The 18211-nt window shown below is 38.1% G+C and overlaps 1 pseudogene across 1 annotated transcript in view; it reads left to right on the forward strand.

Moving 5' to 3' along the window:
* LOC306853034 (dystrophin-related protein 2-like) overlaps positions 1-18211 on the forward strand; it is a 128058-nt pseudogene that overhangs the window by 58411 nt on the left and 51436 nt on the right. Inside the window, exon 3 of the transcript in view lies at positions 8261-8429. The product of the transcript in view is annotated as a dystrophin-related protein 2-like (transcript). The remainder of the gene's footprint in view (positions 1-8260; positions 8430-18211) is intronic.

An 18211-nucleotide genomic window follows, 5' to 3' on the forward strand; every position in this document is an offset into this window, starting at 1 on the left:
GGCTCAGTTCTGGTTTCGTGTCGGGGTTCGGACACTCACGCTCCAGGTTTGTTCTTGCTGTGGGAGTGTGCTATTTCGAGTTCGCTCGGGCCGTGCGCTCCTCTGTCCGTGTGTGTTTTCTTTTTTTGTGGTTTTGTTGCACGCAGCCCGTTCTTTGACTGCGTGCTCTTGTTTTGTCTTGTTCTTTGTTGCACGCAGCTTGTTTTTTTTCACTGGATGCGTGCTTTCATGCTTGTCATGTTTTCTGAACATGCAGCTTATGAGTCTCCTCATTAGTTGCGTGTTCATGTCCTGTTTTGCACATGGCTAGTGATTTTGTTTTGCTGGCCATGTGCTTGTGTTTTTGTTTTGTGTGAGCACATGGCTTTTCTTGTATGGTTCAATGTGCCATGTGCTCTCATGCCAATCGTCTTGACCCCACCCACCTTGTTTCCTGATTATTGGTTAATTTGCCCCATCTATGTTTTCTCGTTACCCTCCTCATTTGCTCCTTTTATAATCTCCTTGTGTTTGCAGTCCTGTGCCAGTTCGTCGTCGATGTTACCCGTTTTGAAGTCTTGCCCTGCCCTGCCCTGCCCTGCCCTGCCCTGCCAAGACAAGCCGAGCCAAGCCATGCCTTGTCCTGCCTTGCCAGTTTGTTTTCCCCTACGGGGTAGTTTTTGTTATTTGTTTAATTTATTTGTATTAATAAAGCCCTTTTGCCTCCTGCAAATGAGCCCTGCTCTATCCCTTCACCCACACCTGACAGACCAAGACAGTATTTTTTTGTATCAAAAACACAATATTCTGAAATAATCTTATTATAAAATATATATTTAATAATAATATACAATTATAATAATGTATTTTATTCCTATGAATTATATATGCTGATTTGGTGCTCTAGAAATATTTCTTATTATTGTTATCAATGTGAAATCCTGTTTTGCTGCTTAATATTTTTGTGGAAACTGTGATTCAGGATTCTTTGTTTTCTAGATAGTGATGTAACATAAATGTCTTTACTGTCACTTTTGATCAATTTAATGTGTACTTGCTAAATTAAAGCACTAATTTATTTAAACAAATAATTGACTCCAAACTTTTGAATGGTAGCGTACATTCAGTATGGGTTTCTTGTCTATTTTATGCTGATTTCTGGGCTCATACTTTCCTACAAAAAGCTTGAACATTTCTCCTTTTGTTTTCCAAGGGAAAAATGTAATATTAAGTTGTAATATTCAGGTAATAAGCGTTGGTTTTCATATTCAGAACCTGGCATTAAATCAGTTATTATGGGGAAATTTAATGCCTTTTCCACATAATAATAATAATAATAATAATAATAATAATAATAAAAAGACAGTAAACCAATTATGAATCCACTCAGACTCTTGTCTGATGATGCTAATGTGGTTTTATTGTTTTCACAAAAAATATATTCAAATTTTAGTTTGGAGAACTGAATTCACAATAACTATTCTTATGTTAAGAAGTTTTTGAACTGTTTGAAAACAACATACAAAACCACTGCGTGAGAAACACACATTTATGTAACTGGATAATTGACTCAAAACATTATACTTGCTGAGATAAAGCCCTTGTGACGACTCACCCGTCTGACAACTAGCCCCAGGCTCCCTTTTATAGATTTATGCTGTGCATTTGAAATCCATAGAACCGTATCTGCAGAGAGTTGGTGTGTATTTGTGCATGTTTGTGTTTGTATGAGTGGGAGGTGTAGGATTTCTGTAGGCATGCCAGTCCCTGTGCTGCCTGGGCCAGAAGAAGTGGTGCAGGGTCCTGGCAGTGGATCGCGTTCCATCCAATCGCCTCTGATTGGTGGAAAAGCCTCTCTGTAAGTCCTTGCCAGAGGCTCATTTCCGCAACTGTTTTTGTTTTGAGCCTATTCAGCACAATTTTTGTCAAACACACAAATCACTAAGCAGCGAGGGTATGAATAGGGACTCGTAATGGCACATAAACCCAAAACAGAAAGGGATCCTGCATTAAATCAACTGTTCGCCCCTCCACCAAAGATCCTACCTCACTATCTCCTGATAATTTTGAGTTTTAACAGTATCTGATGCCCACATCTAGATACCTGATGAACCATGAACAACCAGAATTAATCACAGACAGTGGATTAAATACAGAGAGAGAGAGAGAGAGAAGAAGGATTCAAGAAAGACTGAAAAATGACAGTGAATTAAGAGGAACCGCCTGAGGAGGGGATGCATTAGAGCCGTGTAGAGGCATTAATTCACTTCCTGCTCTGGGGAACATGGTATACAGAATTTCTCATTGAGACACATCTCAGGTTCTGTTTGTTTTGGCTACATGTCACGGCCGCATGGGCCCGGACAGCCGGATGTGTTTATTTCTGCACAGATGTCGGTTGAGATTATGCAGCACTGACTAGGTGACAGTATGTCGTCATGGTCAGTTAGCAAGGGGTCCCAGAAGAGGCCTTGAGTACTGTTGATGATGTGTGGGATGATGGGTTTAATCAGGGATGGGATGGAACTTAACAACTCGGGGATGTATGTCATCATAACTCACATTATATAATCAGTCACTGTACTACATGTGAATACAATACAAATTATTGCCAGCTGTATTATGTATTCGATCATTATTATTGTTTACTTTATTTTGATACTCTCTCATTAGTAAATTTTTTAAAATGTTTTTAAAAGAAGACTGATATGGTCACTAAGGCCACATTTATTTAAATACAGTAAAAACTGTAATATTGTGAAATATTATTATGATTTGAATAAACTGTATTGTATTTTAATATATTTTCAAATGTATTTTATTCTTTTCATGACAAAGTTGAAGTATCAGCAGCCATTATTCCAGTTTTTATTGTCACATGATCCTTCAGAATTTATTCTAAAATGCAGCTTTGGTGCTCAAGAAACTTATCAAAGTTGAAAATTAAAATGTGTAATCTTGATTCTTTGAGGAACGTTCAAAAGAACAGTTTTTAAAAAAAATAGAAATCTTTTGTAACATCACAATTTTTTAGAGAATGAAGGAATATAAAACAAATTATATTTATATTTATTATTGAGATTTTCTAAATATTATATTTAATAGTGGTATTAAATTATTAGTGTTTTAAATATTAACTTGATGAAAATTACAAATGCAATTAAAGCTGCAAGCAGCGATGAAAGGGCCCTCGCACCAGGGCTCACCGCCATCACATGGCCATAGGAAAACAGGGAACAGTGGGCAATATGCTTTTAAAGTGGTAAATATAGAAGGAATATGTCAAAGTCATTTTTAAAAGTCGTGACGTATTGTCAAGTATGGTGACCCATACTCGAAATTGGTGCTCTGCGTTTAACCCATCCAAGTGCACACACACAGCAGTGAGTAGTGAACAAATGCACACACACACACACACACACACACACACACCGTGAACACACACCCGGAGCAGTGGGCAGCCATGCTGCAGCGCCCGGGGAGCAGTTGGGGGTTCGGTGCCTTGCTCAAGGGCACCTCAGTCGTGGTATTGAGGGTGGAGAGAGCGCTGTACATTCACTCCCCCCACCTACAATCCCTGCCGGCCGGGGACTCGAACCTGCAACCTTTCGATTACGAGTCCGACTCTCTAACCAATTATGTGCCAAATTTCCTGCTGCCAACAGGAGACGCTATGATTATAACTGGATATTGGCATGTAGATGTCTTCAAGCCAGGACTCCTACCAAACATGTGAAGTTTAGGGCACATCAGACATTGCATGTTTAAGTTAAGTTAAGTCATTTCCTGTTGCCAGCAGGTGGCACTATAATTATAACTGAGTATTGGCCTTTAGATGTGCTCAGGCCAGGACTCTTATAAAACGTGTGAAATTTGGGGCAGATTGGGCATTGTATGCATGAGTTACAACAACTTCCTGTTTCATAATATTAATAGCATGCTTTAGCACTTAGTAAGTGTTGCAAGCATGTTTGAGCATGTTTCTAACATGTTTAGCACTAGGGGTGGGAGAAAAAATCGATCCATCAATGCATAGCGATTCTCTCTCCAACGATTCTGGATCGATTCTGAGAATTTCAGAATCGATTCTGAGCTTAGTTTTTAACCAGATGTGCGATGACGCTGAGTTTGCTTTAGAAACACCCGTATTCTGTTTGCTTCCAATTCCTCACATGCGCTTTGTTTGATGTTACACTTGAAGTGTGCGGTCTCGCCCGTCAGTATTTTCCGTCATCATTTATGTGGTTTGGAATGCAGTGGACTTATATATTTAAAATATGAACCTCACTAACAGAAGGCTGCTTTCAATTTGTTTGTGTAGACTGCTCGAGCATGCGGCTGTGCACAACTCCGTAGTTTAATGTATTTGCGTCTCAAAATGGTTTTATGATGCAAAATTAATGTAAACACAGCCAGTTATGTCTTAAGGGATTAAACGGACAGGACAAACCACATTACTTCTTATATTTCAAAAGAGATCCGTGCATGAATGCAGCTTAATAGATCTCCCACTGTCTATGATGTCATAGTAAAAAACAACCCTGCCCAAAACACAATAGAAAATGTAATGGATTTAATGGTTATAATGAGAATTGTATTGGTTTTAATGGAAACTATAATGGTGTCTACTGGTATGTGATGGATTCTATTGGTGGGATGTTAAATCCTATTGGAAAAATGCCCAAAACACACTACAAAAAGGAATTTTGTAATGGTTTTACTGGAAAAAGCTAATGGTTTATATTGGTATTTTAATGGAAACCATTAGAATTTCTGTGATGGTTTCTGTTGGGCTTCTATTGTTTGTTTGTTTTTTTTTAGTAGGGAAAGATGAAGAAAAATCACTCACAGTTCTTGAATGGAAAACGTTCAGATAATCTTAAATACTGAAAGCACCGTTTGTTTGTTTTTTGTTATATGTTTCTATGCTCCTCTTTATTATTTGCTACTTGCTTGTATGTTTTGAAGTTATAGGCTATTAGTTAACATACAACTGTTTTAATAATTTTTTTTATTTGTAATTATTTTAAAAAGTACTTAATTACTTATGGAAGGATATGTAAATGTAAGGATTTTAAAATTCTAAAGTCGGTAAACTAATTAATTAATTAATAAGGGGGGAAAGAAGTAGATCGAGAATCGTTATGGAATCGGATTGTGACTCCCAGAATCGGAATCGGATCGAATCATGAGGTGAATAAAGATTCCCACCCCTATTTAGCACACAATGTCATATTTTACTGTTTTGCTAATAGTACATCACAGTGTTAAACATGTCACTTCCTATTGACAGTAGGTGGTGCTATCACTATAACTGAATCTTGGCATGTAGAAGTGTTCGGGCAGATTGGACACTGCATGTCTGAGTTACATCAACTTCCTGTTTCACTGCATTAATAGCATGCTTTAGCACTTAGCTAAGTGTTGCTAGCATGTTTTAGTATGTTTGTAGCATGTTGCCAGCCTATTTAACACCTAGTTGACACTTTTTAATATGCTCCTAGGAGTCCATAACAGTGTTAAACATGTCACTTCCTGTTGCCAGCAGGTGGTGCTATGACTATAACTGAATATGGGCATGAGTATGTGTTCAGGACTGAACTCCTATCAAACATGTGAAGTTTGGGGCAGATCGGACATTGCTTGCCTGAGTTACAACAACTTCCTGTTTCATGGCGAAACATCAACATTTTTCAGGCCGTCACGGACACACCCCTTGACGAAAACTCAAGATCTTCCCAATTTAGCATCGCAAAGGCCTTATGATTACACGCAGCAAATTTGAAGACCTCATTAAAACAGATCCGATTAAAACTGTAGGAGGAGTTTGTCAAAGTACGAGGCCTGGAAATTGCAAAAACTGCTCAAAAATCGTACAGGAAATTCAAAATAATGTACTTCCTGTTGGGTTTTGGATTTTATTCCAAGAGACTGTGTGTACCGATTTTCGTGCATGTACATAAAATGTAGCTCGAGGCGTACTCTTTTGAAATTTTATAGGTGGTGCTATCGAGCCATTTTGCCACACCCACTTCTGAAACCCATATCAGATGTACATTTTACACATCCCGTGTGCAAAGTTTCATGAGTTTAGGAGCATGTTTAGGCCCTCAAAAATGCGATTCACTTTGGAGAAGAATAATAATAATAAACGGAGCAATTCCAATAAGGTCCTCACATCATCGGTGCTCGGGCCCTAAAAATAGAGGAAATTAGCAAGCACATTTCGAGACAGCTCAATACAATACAGTATCAGCCAACATATTTCGAATATTGACTGATAATCTGTAATATTCATCAATAACCGAAATGGTTATATAAAGCTGATGTTATATATTGCTCATATATAGCTGATGTATCATGCATCCCTAAAATTTGACATTGACATTGCCAGACCTCAGACCAACTCCATCTGGAAAAGTCCCAGCGCTCCCTATATGGCTAGTCCCTCCCTGGGGCTAATGAAAGGCTCAGAGAGGAACATATAGGCAGTCTGACAGCCACACTGAACGAGACACAAGGGGTTTCATGACTGAGGGGAAGCTCCTTAATCATGAGACTTTTGCTGGCATGATTGTGTCTCCGTCCCTTTGCTCTGGACGTGTGCTGAATTCCAGCGATGCTTTAAGTAACAGCAGCATTACTGCCACTCTGGCTCTGGCTGAGAGAAACAGAGCTTACGTGACCTGCAGGCATTACTCATATTGTATTTATCTGCTGAGTGCTTCAGGGATCAGCTGAGGTGCATACTGTGGGAATTTGTTTGTTCCCGTGTTTGTTAATTTTTTGATTGTTACTGTAATTGAAGGATAATTACAATTGAGGGATCATTGCTGATTATAATAATCTGTATGTTGTAAATGTGGCATGATGGGTAAGTCAAATCTGGTTCAGGTCCCTTCCCAAAACAACTCTTATTCTCCCTGTAATTGTGTGTCACCTCTAACAAAGTCCCTTTAACGCAAGGCTGTTCACTCAACGACCATCTTGGCAACACTCCCGGCAGATCATTTCTAGACAGCAAGCATTTTGTGTACTGTATAGTTCCTGTCTACTTAAATTGGGAAAGAACAAATCTCCAAAACTATTTGTCAAAAAAGGGCAATCAGCTCGTTTAACAGAGAAGTGGGACTTCCATTCCTACTGCCGCTAGCTGATGTGTTACAGTTTTTTCCATTCTTTTATTGTTTTTTTGAGTGAGCTATCTTCTCTTCTTTATATTGTTCCTGTACTTCTAATATCTCTATATGTAAAAAAGGTAATTGATGAAATATAATGGAAAATGCAGGCTATAATTATGCAACATAATAAAAATAAAGAGTGGTGTTCAATATATTATCAGAGCTGTGGTTCAGATGTGGGAGCCATTGTGACTGTGATATTGCTTATATAAGCCTACAGCAATTCCATTAACAAGCAGTTAATATAAATGAACTTACATTTTACACACAGTTATTTTATATAATTTGCTCCACTAATGAAAACAGCTCTACCACAGCAGGATTAATGAACAACACCAAACAAATACACACTAGTGGGGTTCATTCTTGAATAAATCAGTGTTCTTGAATTAATCGTTTCAGTGAATGATTAAATGATTCTCTTATCACTTGTGGCCCTGTCTCATATCGCACCCGAAACCCTTGTGGTCTTCCTCTGATTCCGCACGTTCGTGATGTAATGCCGGGTAGAAGTCTTCTGCGGAGCTCAGGACAGGGCCTGTTTCATTCCAGAATGAATCATTGTTTTGGAAAGAATTTGTTGGATAATTGATTCAGCCATTCACTTATAATAAGATTTTGTCATCACCTACTACTGGCACGTCAATGTAACTTGCAGAAAGAGTCAGTAAATATCTCCAACAAACAGACTGGCAGCCTAAACACAGAGAAGAAAAGCATCAGTGTTGGAGTCAGCTCTCTTGGAACACAGCTCGAATCAAATTGAGAACCAAAACTAAATGCCTAGGTTGTACAGAACTCATCTTTGCGTTACTATTTTATATTCCTCTGCGTTCAATCTTGTGTTTTTAAACGCATTGCTGTTCACACAGAGCACATTTTTTGTATTCTATTGTGCTGTTTTTCTATTTCCTAAACATACTCTAGAATGGCACGTTTGCCCATTGCACTCGCGTCTTTTGCAGCATCTTGTGCATTACACAGCACCAACTAATTTTTGCGTGAAACGTGCACAGTGGAATGCAAAAAGCAAGTTCTAGAGACTTGTGCGCTACTGTATGATTATGTGAGTTCTCTAAATTTGAAACTGTGTGTTTCAGCTGCAGGGCGGCCCTCGTGGCCGGGATGCCACTGTGTACCCTGCCAGTTGGCGGTGGATCCTGAGGGGCAGGAGCTGCCCACCCAGTGCAGGGGGCAGAGGAACAAGCACCCTGACCACGACATGAATCTCTGCTGGAACGAGATCAAACGCAAATCCCACAACATCAGGTATATCACATCTTTTGTTAATCCTTCTATTACATCAGCCTTCTATTATGTTCAATGTCTTCTGGGGATTATTAACCTTGTCTCAGTAGCACCAGTTAGAGATCCGCATAATGCAATTCTCCCAGTCTCAGAGGCGCTAATGAAACCGTTGATTGAGTTTGGGCTGTTTTGCATGCCATTTGTATGTATGTCTGTGTGTAATGCAGTGTGCTATGTTTACATACATTAGCCTCTTAATTACAGTCTCGACCCCAACTTTTCTCTGGGGACAAATTTACCAGGTCGTGATTGGTTTAGACATCTAGACAGCACGGGGTAATTGGATCATCCCAGGATGGCCAGCAGTCTTGTCAGTATTCTGACATCATCCAGCCCTGAAGGAAGACTAGAGCCATACAACATCACATGTAATGGAAATGGATTGAATACTAAGTGGCTTCTACAAAAGACCCTCTGGGATTATATTGCAGCAGCGTTGCAGTGACTGACTTTTTCAGCTGGTCGTGTTTTGACAGACAGATGTCCCTTCCATCTAATCGCCTGATTTTTTCAGCTTTGGCATCTGTAAAATGCAATGGCAGGCATTTTAGTAGAATTAAATTATGTTTGATTTTTGTTTGGAAGCAAATAATATACTTTCTTTGGTAAATTAATGGATTATGGTCAAGGTTTTCGAGTGTCTCTGTGCTGTTGTTTTTGAAGAGCTGGCATTATTTATTTTATGCCTAATGTTGAATCACTGCTTGATTTTTGTAGATTGAGTTTTAGAGCAACACAACATGAATAATTTACTTGAAATTTTAGCTGTTTTTTTCTTTCTCAGGCGCTGTGACAGGAAGAAATCAAACAGACTTGCTAGCGGGGCAGAACAGAGCTTGTCTTTGTCATTTTCATCAGAATGTTTGGCTTCATTGGGGTCCATTCACACGGCAGTATATGGGGTATATGGGTTGACAGAGGCATGCTGGGAATGTTTGATTGCAGACGTGCCTGGATGTTTCTCACCTCTTTGATGGCACATCTGTGAGTGGGTGCTGATGGTGTGACTCAAAACCCACATCCCTAAATCTGCTCAAAGCATCTCTTTCTCTGTGTAGATTGTAAATAATTAACACATCTTAACTGCTACGACTGACTGCGTCATGCTGTATTTGGAAGTTAAAGCTAGTACTCTTTTGTGATATCATTGCACTGTATATTCATATTTGCGGAGTTCTGTGAAGTGTACGTGCAGAGCTTGCAGTGGTGAACGTAAAATAAAAAGAAGGCCATTCCAGTTCAGTTCTGTTCTGTTCCATGCTCAACTCTAAATGGTAGGGGAGAGCATGGTGATCTTTCAGCCATCCTCAAAGCCTCATCCAGTCTTTTCAACAGCAGGCAGAAAAAGGCTTGATTGAGCACTAACAGCATGCTAATTGCTGTCCTTTCTCTGAGTTTTAGGCTCGGAGATTAGAATGTTAAAAACCCTTTTGCTAATGGGTCTACAGTCATGTCAAACTTGACATGTAATAAATGTACTTTGTGGATCTGAGTGCAGTCTACGAAAGGGAGAGGAAATGGAATATTCTGTCAAGGGTTTTTGCTTGTTTTGGAAGTAAGTTTTCTTTAAATTATTCAAGGTAGATGTTTAATCTGTATGTTGTAAATGTGTGCTTATACCCTCATGCTGTTCCAGGTCTGTATGATTAAATTGTTTCTGTGGAACATAAAAGAAGATATTTAGAAGAATGTTGGCAGCTAAGTTTTGGTTACCATTGACTTTCATCATATGAGACATTTCTCAAAATGTTTTCCACAAAAGAAAAGATCGTTTGGAATATAAGGGTCAGTGAATGATAAGTAAAAATACATGTGTTGGAAATTATTAAAGTACCTTGTGGTGGAGTCTGTTTAGGATAAGAAGAGATATACATATTTTCTTTCTGCTTAGCTTCCCAGTGCTGCTTGTTATCGCAATTTGTTGTGTTTTGGATGCTGATGTGTCGGTGACTTGACAGTGCTTACCAGCAAGATTTTGTTTGGTCAGCAAGCTTCACCAGAATAATCCTGCTGATTCACCAGCCAGAAGGGATGTATATAGTTATTTTTTTACCGCTTCCAATTCTGATGAACTTTCAATGATTTTGGTTCCATAAAGATTATATTAGTAATTCTTTAGGAAGAAATATTTTCTTATTACATTCATACAGCAGTCTGTTACTAAATGATGACATAATTTCAATAGATATAACAAGTAAGGAATACTTTTAAAACTATCTTTCAAAAGTACATTTGCAGACTTTTTAAAGGCTGCATAAATGTAATTAAATATTTGCATATTAAATTAAAATAAAATAAAAGTGCTAAGCAAATAGAAAAGTGGAATAATTTCATTAATTCATTCAATAAAACAGTCTTTTTAAACTACACCTTGTCATATGAATGACTAGTTTTTGATTTACCGGTACTAAAAAGATCTGAAATGACAAGAGTCATTTGTTTGTGAATCTGACTAAACAGATCTTTTTATGTTTCAGTTGTAGATTTGGTAGCAGTGTTGTGATCAATTTCAGTGCAGTTGTTTGTTAGTGAGTTGTTTTGTCCATGTTGGCAGAAAATTGCATGTTCGAGAATGGTTAATGGAATTTAAAAAAATAAAATAAAAAATGGAACCAGTTCTCTATTCCTTTCCATATAAAACCAGCCTGGTCCAGCACAGAAATTGTTGCTGGTCTTTTCAGCAGGGTTATTTTGAGCTCAGCCCATATTCTGATACAGTCTACTCATTATGAGAAACTTTCGAAATGTGTTGCAGCCATCGGTAAACACAACCTTTTCTAACTTTGCTGAAATGCACATATTTGTTTTTTGACGGTTTCTCAGTCCTCGTATGGCTGTAGGAAGGAACCCATATCAGTTGTATCATGACGTGGGACCAGAGATGAAGAGCAACAAAAAACGAAATTTTTGTGAGCGGTATGCTGTGGTGTTTCGAGTTTCTTGCTAGGCTTTGCAAATAAACCCACTATTCAGACACCCTAATGAACGAACGACTCAAAAGGGATTTCAAAGTGCATGAATTATTAACTACAAGTCTACCCGGCTGTGTTTGTAGGGATTCAATCAAATAAAGCTTGTCCGGCATGCTCATCCATCAGCGTGGGGCTGAGCGGATCGCTCTCTTTTGCTGGGTAGACACAATGCACTGCTGATACAGTTGCATTCTCTGCTCCAGCACTCTTTGAGGAAATAATAATCATGCATTGACATAAACAACCGACAGCATGGGGTCCCTCAGAGAAATGAGAAATTGTAGTAAGGCTGAATCAAATTTTTCACTGAGAGATGTTGCCAGGCACTTAGGCGGCACTCGTCATCCCTAACTTGGCACAAGTTTCGAGGAAGCTAATGATACAGTTAGCCAAGGCTAAACCAGCAGACATAGTCTCAGGTTCCCTCAGTTTAGCTCTCTTTTACTCGTTCATTGAGGTAACTCAGACTTGTGGCTTTCCTGACAAACCTTGTTAAAGTCAAATATCTGCTTAGTCCCACCTGAGACCTGCCCATGATCTGACCCTAAAACTTCTGTACACATGTCTCTCACAGATAATTTATGCTTTAAGCTGGGCTTTATTGGATGTGAGTGAATATATGAATACAGGAGCGTCTGTGCGGGATGCATATCTAAAGCTCTCTTGCAGGAAAGGTATTCCTTTTTGCATCTCAGTGCTCACATGAAATATTCCAGTGGTGCTTTCCGATGGAGTGTTTATGCATACACAATGATATATATGGAACTGGCTGATATTACAGGTTCGGTATTTGTATGCATGTGAGGGCCTGTGCAGCAGCCCATTGTGTTTGCTTAACTGTGTCTTATAAACAGAATGTAGGGTAATGAAAGAGGCGAGACAGGCAATGCTGAATTGTAAGGCTCATTTCTCCCATGGCACCATCACCTTTTTTAGTCAATGGCTTCATTGCGGCTGCTTTTCACTGCTCGCTGACAAATCTCCCACCCCGCTTTTTCATTCGGTGTTACATTTCGAGGCTTGTGTCGCTGAAAGGACAGGCCTCAAAGACAATGGCGCCCAGAGCCTTAGGCGATGCTTCTGAAATGGAAACACAAATGAAAGAGAAAGGATATCACCAGAGACCTCACTCTTATCTTTAGCATTTAGTTATTTGCAAAACCCTCACTGATGGTTATCAGATTTTATCTAATGAGTTTTATCTGTTCTTATTTGCTTTAATCTGTAAGGCTGAGACAGGTTAGTGTTTCTACATTTACATTTTATGTATCGGGCTGTTTTTCAGACTACTTTGCTGTAAGAGCGTCTTGTTGATCATCTTGCATTTGCCATCAGAGTGCACATAAACACACACACACACACACACACACACACGCACACACACACCAAGTAACAAACGAGTGGCCCGTCTATTCTCTACTATGAATATACTATCTGTATCAACCTAAAGTTGTTAAAGGATTAGGATCAATTCGGTTAATTATTTATTAGTTATCGCTAGCCATTGCGATTTAGATATTGCATTTTGTAAATATGGTATATTGTGATCATTTTTATGTATTGTGCAGCTGTAATATATTTGTAGACATACATTTTGACATACAGTACTTTTGGACATAGACTGAAGTGTACAAATGGATTTATTGACAGCATCCAAAGTGTAAGAATAAATACAGACATCTTTTGAAAAAAAAATCGGTAACATTTTAGTATAGGCACCAATTCTAATTATTAACTAGTTGCTTATTAGCATGCCTATTATTAACATATTGGCTGTTTTTTAGTACTTATAAAGCGCATATTCTGAATGACCATATTTTACATCCCTAACCTTACCCGATACCTAAACTTAATAACTAACTTACTAACTGTTAATAAGCAGCAAATTAGTAGTTTATTGAGGTAAAAGTTGTAGTTAATGGTTTGTTAATGGCGATAATTGGACCGTAAAATAAAGTGTGACCAAAAAAATAATTTGGTAACACTTTAGAATAGGGAACACTTATTCACTATTAACTACAACTTTTCCCTCAATAAATAATAATAAAAAAAATAGCTGCTTATTAATAGTTAGTAAGGTAGTTGTTAAGTTTAGGTATTAGGTAGGATTAGGGATGTAGAATAAGGTCATGTAGAATAATGCATTAATATGTGCTTAATTACTACTAATAAATGGCTAATATTCTAGTAATATGCATGCTAATAAGCAACTAGTTAAGAGACCCTAAAATAAAGTGTTACCAAAAATTCGGTCCCACTTTATATTAAGTGGCCTTAACTACTATGTACTTACATTTAAATTAATCATTTGATACATGTTTTTACATTGTACTTACATTTTTAAAAATGCCTATATGTAGTTACGTCTGTAATTGATTTCTGTAATTACATTTATAATTACACTGTTGACCCATCCCTTACACCTTTACCCACCCTTAAACCAACCCATACCACAAAACCTGCCCCTAAGCTTACCCATATCCCACCTCAATAGCAGCAAAAGTCTTTTGCACACAATAAGTACATTGTACTTAGTTTTTGATGTAAGTACATAGTAGTTAAGGCCACCTAATATAAAGTGTGACCAAAAATTCTTAATGAATCTTTCATATTATTCAAATTTGCATACATTTTACTATTATATACATTAAATGAATGTAATTATAAATAAATAATTTCAAAATGAAGGCTCGGGTAAATTGATGGAATCCATCAAAACTAGTTAAATATGAACCCATTATGGTCAAATTAGGTAAATAAAGTAGCGCTGTCAAATGATTAATCACAATTAATCGCGTCCAAAATAAAAGTTTTTGTTTTACATGATATATGTGTGTGTACAGTATGTGTTTATTATGTATAAATAAATACACACATACAGCATATATTTTGAAAATATGTACATGTATTTATATGTATATATTTATATTCATATAAATTTATATTATATTATAAATATATTTAATATATAAACACAAAATTTTTCTTAAATATATACATGCATGTGCGTCTATTTATATATACATAATAAACAAACATAGTACACACATCTATCATGTAAACAAACTTTTTTGATGCGATTAATCACGATTAATAAAAAGATACTAAAAGATTTGTAATGTGTACATCACTACAGTTAGTGAAGTACATTTATTACAGGCTAATAGAAATTTAGTAAAGAAAATGTGTGCTCAAGTAATTTTTTTTACACTCAAACACCTTTGAATACTATTGAAATCATGTTTTGAACCTATGAACTTAAATCTACTGTAAATTGACGGGGATATAAGAACCTGAATCTGCTTGTGTTGCTCTCGTCTGTAAGTCTCTTTGGTTAAAATGTGTGCTAAATGGATAAATGAAAAAGTCATTTAGAACAGATGGCTCTGAAAAGGCATGAATGGTCCTCAAAAAACGGCTTGCTTTGTCCCTGCCATGTGTGAACATTGTAAAAGTAGCTCCTCATTGGCCACTGGTATTGATTACTATACCCTACGCTAGCCATCATGCCTGATGGTTCATATCGAACAAGCGACGTTACAAGACTGCCAGAGCACTGCGCACAGCTGTTACCTGTTTGCTTCCACGCTCACTAGCAGTCAAAGCCAGCCCACACCAACATGCCATCCAGCTCCGCAATAGAACCTATCCAGATGCCTCCAACATGTGCCATCTCAGCACTGCAATCCAATCCATTAAAAGCCCTCCATTAATCTCCATTTGTTAACCCGAGTTTGCTACATGGAGCCAAGCGAGGAGGTCTATAATGCTGCCCTGCCCTGATTCCATTGAGTTTTATTTGTTTCTCCTCCTCTGTAAAAAAGACCACTGGATTTGGATGCTTGTCCAGCAGAGGCATTGTTTGATTTTGTGGCTTTTGGAAGAATCCCCATAAAGCCTTAGAGAGAGATGAGATGATCAATGGTCTAAGTCTAAGGATTCAGAAAGGCTGCAGAAACACAGCTGTCTGTGCAGGATGGTTTACTGGATGTAATGTACTATATCTGTGATGGCGAGCGAGGCAGAGAGATGCTCTGCAATGCTCAAACATGGCACAGGTGTGAGGTGTTGCAGCCTTGCTGTGGATCAGTGAATTAGTAGCACAGGGGCTTGACTGTACAGGACAGATCATACCCTAGCGAGCGTAAAGGGGCAGATGTATCCCCTGGACTCACAGCGCTGGATGCAGGAACTGCTCTGATTTAGTCAAATGTGTCGAGGGGCCAAACCTAACAAGAAGTGAAAAAAGTTGCATTTGGGTGTAGTGGCAATATGAGTATAGGCCCGTATTTGTGCCAAGTCTCATTGTCTCTCTGACTACATTTATATGTATTTATTACGTAGACTTTTATATTCTATAAAAGCCCATTTCCCAATTAGAGTAAAACAACAAAACATGGTAATTACATCTTTATTTCACAATTGCGGCTTTACTTCTTGTCATTGTGACTTGTAATTTTTTAATCATCTTGCTACTTTTATTCATACTTTTATTCAGCAAGGGTGCATTAAAATGATCAGAAGTGACAGAAATATTTTGTAGCATTGCGATACCCTTACTGTTTCAAATAAATGCTGTTTTTTGATGAATAACTTTATTGATAATCTGTTTTCCACAAAAATAGTAGGTAGCAAATATAAAATTAAAAGTTATTTTAAATTGTAATATGTCACAATATTACTGTGTTCAGATCAGCATAAGAAAACATTTTAAAAACCGACCTAACCAACCACAATCTCCCATTGTGAGTATGTCTTACAGTTGTGACTTTGTATTTTACAGTGTGATTTTCTTATTTTAAATTTATTTATTTTTTCTTTTATGTCGATTATCTTTTATGTCAGTTATCTTTTTTATAAAAATCACAAATTATGGTGCTATCAGCTTAACAATTTGAGTGAAAAGTTGAATTTACAGCCCTACATGAATCATAGATTCCCAAGTATTTGGTTTGTCTCTTTTTTTAATGACAGCAGCATGAATCACCTGCATATACTCCACAGCAGTAAAACCTGAAGAACATCTCGTTGTCTGTTGAAAGGAAAGAGTTCACATGATCAATGTCACAAATGTATGTAGTTTAGACCCCAATGTATTCAATAGCACTTGCATTCATAGATAAATAAACATTATTGGCATTGCTAGTAACAACAGCCCTATTAGCATTGTTGAATTACTTTTTATATCAGTGCTTGATACACACTTCAATTTACAAAGCTACAAAAAGCACACGCATACCTGTAATAGAGTATCAAAAGCAGTGTGTGCCGGTTATAGCTGAAGGCTAGCTGTGTGACAAAAGGCCTTTTCAAGAACTCCTCCTTTCCGTTTCGAAGCAAGTTCAACCCATCACCGCTGAGTAGAAATTCTACATGAACTCATTAAACTCACATGGACAGGAGCTTCATTTGATCTTTGACGTGAAGAGTACAAAAATCTACAGCTTGCTGTAGCTGTGACCCTTTGATAGTAGCAGCTGTGTGAGTAGCATTTTCCTCGGGTCCAATTCTTTTGTGTTTGTATATGTGCGACGTACCATTGGAGGAGGTGTGTGTGCTTGTTTGTGTTTGTGTCTGTATGATGAAGGAGCCTTCAGGCAACTATACAACACAGGCTCTCTAATGAAATGTCTGCAGCCTGGCTGCCTTTATTGAGTCTAATAACACATCATTATAGAGCTCGCTGTGCTGACCCTCCTTCACCACAATAGAGGTCCGAACAGGTGAAGCAGGTACTTTATCTCTAATTATACAGTATATAATAACAATTTCTTTTATTTCTCCTGAGAATCTCAAAGCACTGAAATGATGAGCACTTTTGATGGCTTTGTTGGCAGTGCTTTGCTGGAAAATATTCTTTAAACTAAATAGACCCCTTCAATGTTTGTAAACATTCGAATGCTATGTTGGTTGCGCGCGTAGCTTGGGGTCAGAAAAATGGCGCGGCTAATGGACCGGCATATTGTGTCAAGTTATGCACTGTCGTTGCCACCACAGGAACGGGAACAGTACCATAACAAGCTTGTTTTAGTTAATGGCGATTGTCTGCCTGATCCCGAGCTCATTACAGAATGGGTAGACAACGTCAGCAAGTGGCCAGATATTCACTGGCCCGCCATATACAGCTATCTGGTGGACAAACCGAGTGTTTACACGCGAGAAAAACTATGAGCCTACAAATCGCTAGGCGCTTATAATTACGTAGTCTGTGGGCATGTCCAGACGGTTTTATATAGCGATATAGACAATGACTTTTGTGTGTTAAAAGCGGAGGTTTTACCGAGCCAGCGCCAAGGGAAAAACACCTCTATGTACCAAGCCTGGGTTGTGATCAACAAGCGGGAAGGCTACATCCATACTGCAAATTGCACCTGCATGGCAGGGTAACGTTAAGTATTTAATTTATCATTGGAGACGGATGCACTGTAGACTGATTTCCTTGACTTGATGGTTTTATTTACCTAATCACTTATACCCTGCATCCGTCACCTTTCCTCTAGGGTAGCTACTGCTAAACTAAACGTGTATGTCTGTCATTTCACCAGTTAGCGCGGAGATGCGTGGAAATCACGTCAGTGCGTGATGAGGTCATTGATCGTAGCATTGTCCCAGTCTGCCCGTTTAATAGCTTGCAGCCACAGATGTCGTCTATTTTTTTTGAAAAGGATGAGATCCTGCAGGAATCCTAAAAAACTTGACTCCACAACTGGTGCGATTTGCACAGTCCACGACACAACAACTAGGCATTTTGATGAGAAATTATCTGGTTAA

This window comes from Barbus barbus (genome assembly GCF_936440315.1).
Source record: "Barbus barbus genome assembly, chromosome: 33".
NCBI lineage: Eukaryota > Metazoa > Chordata > Actinopteri > Cypriniformes > Cyprinidae > Barbus > Barbus barbus.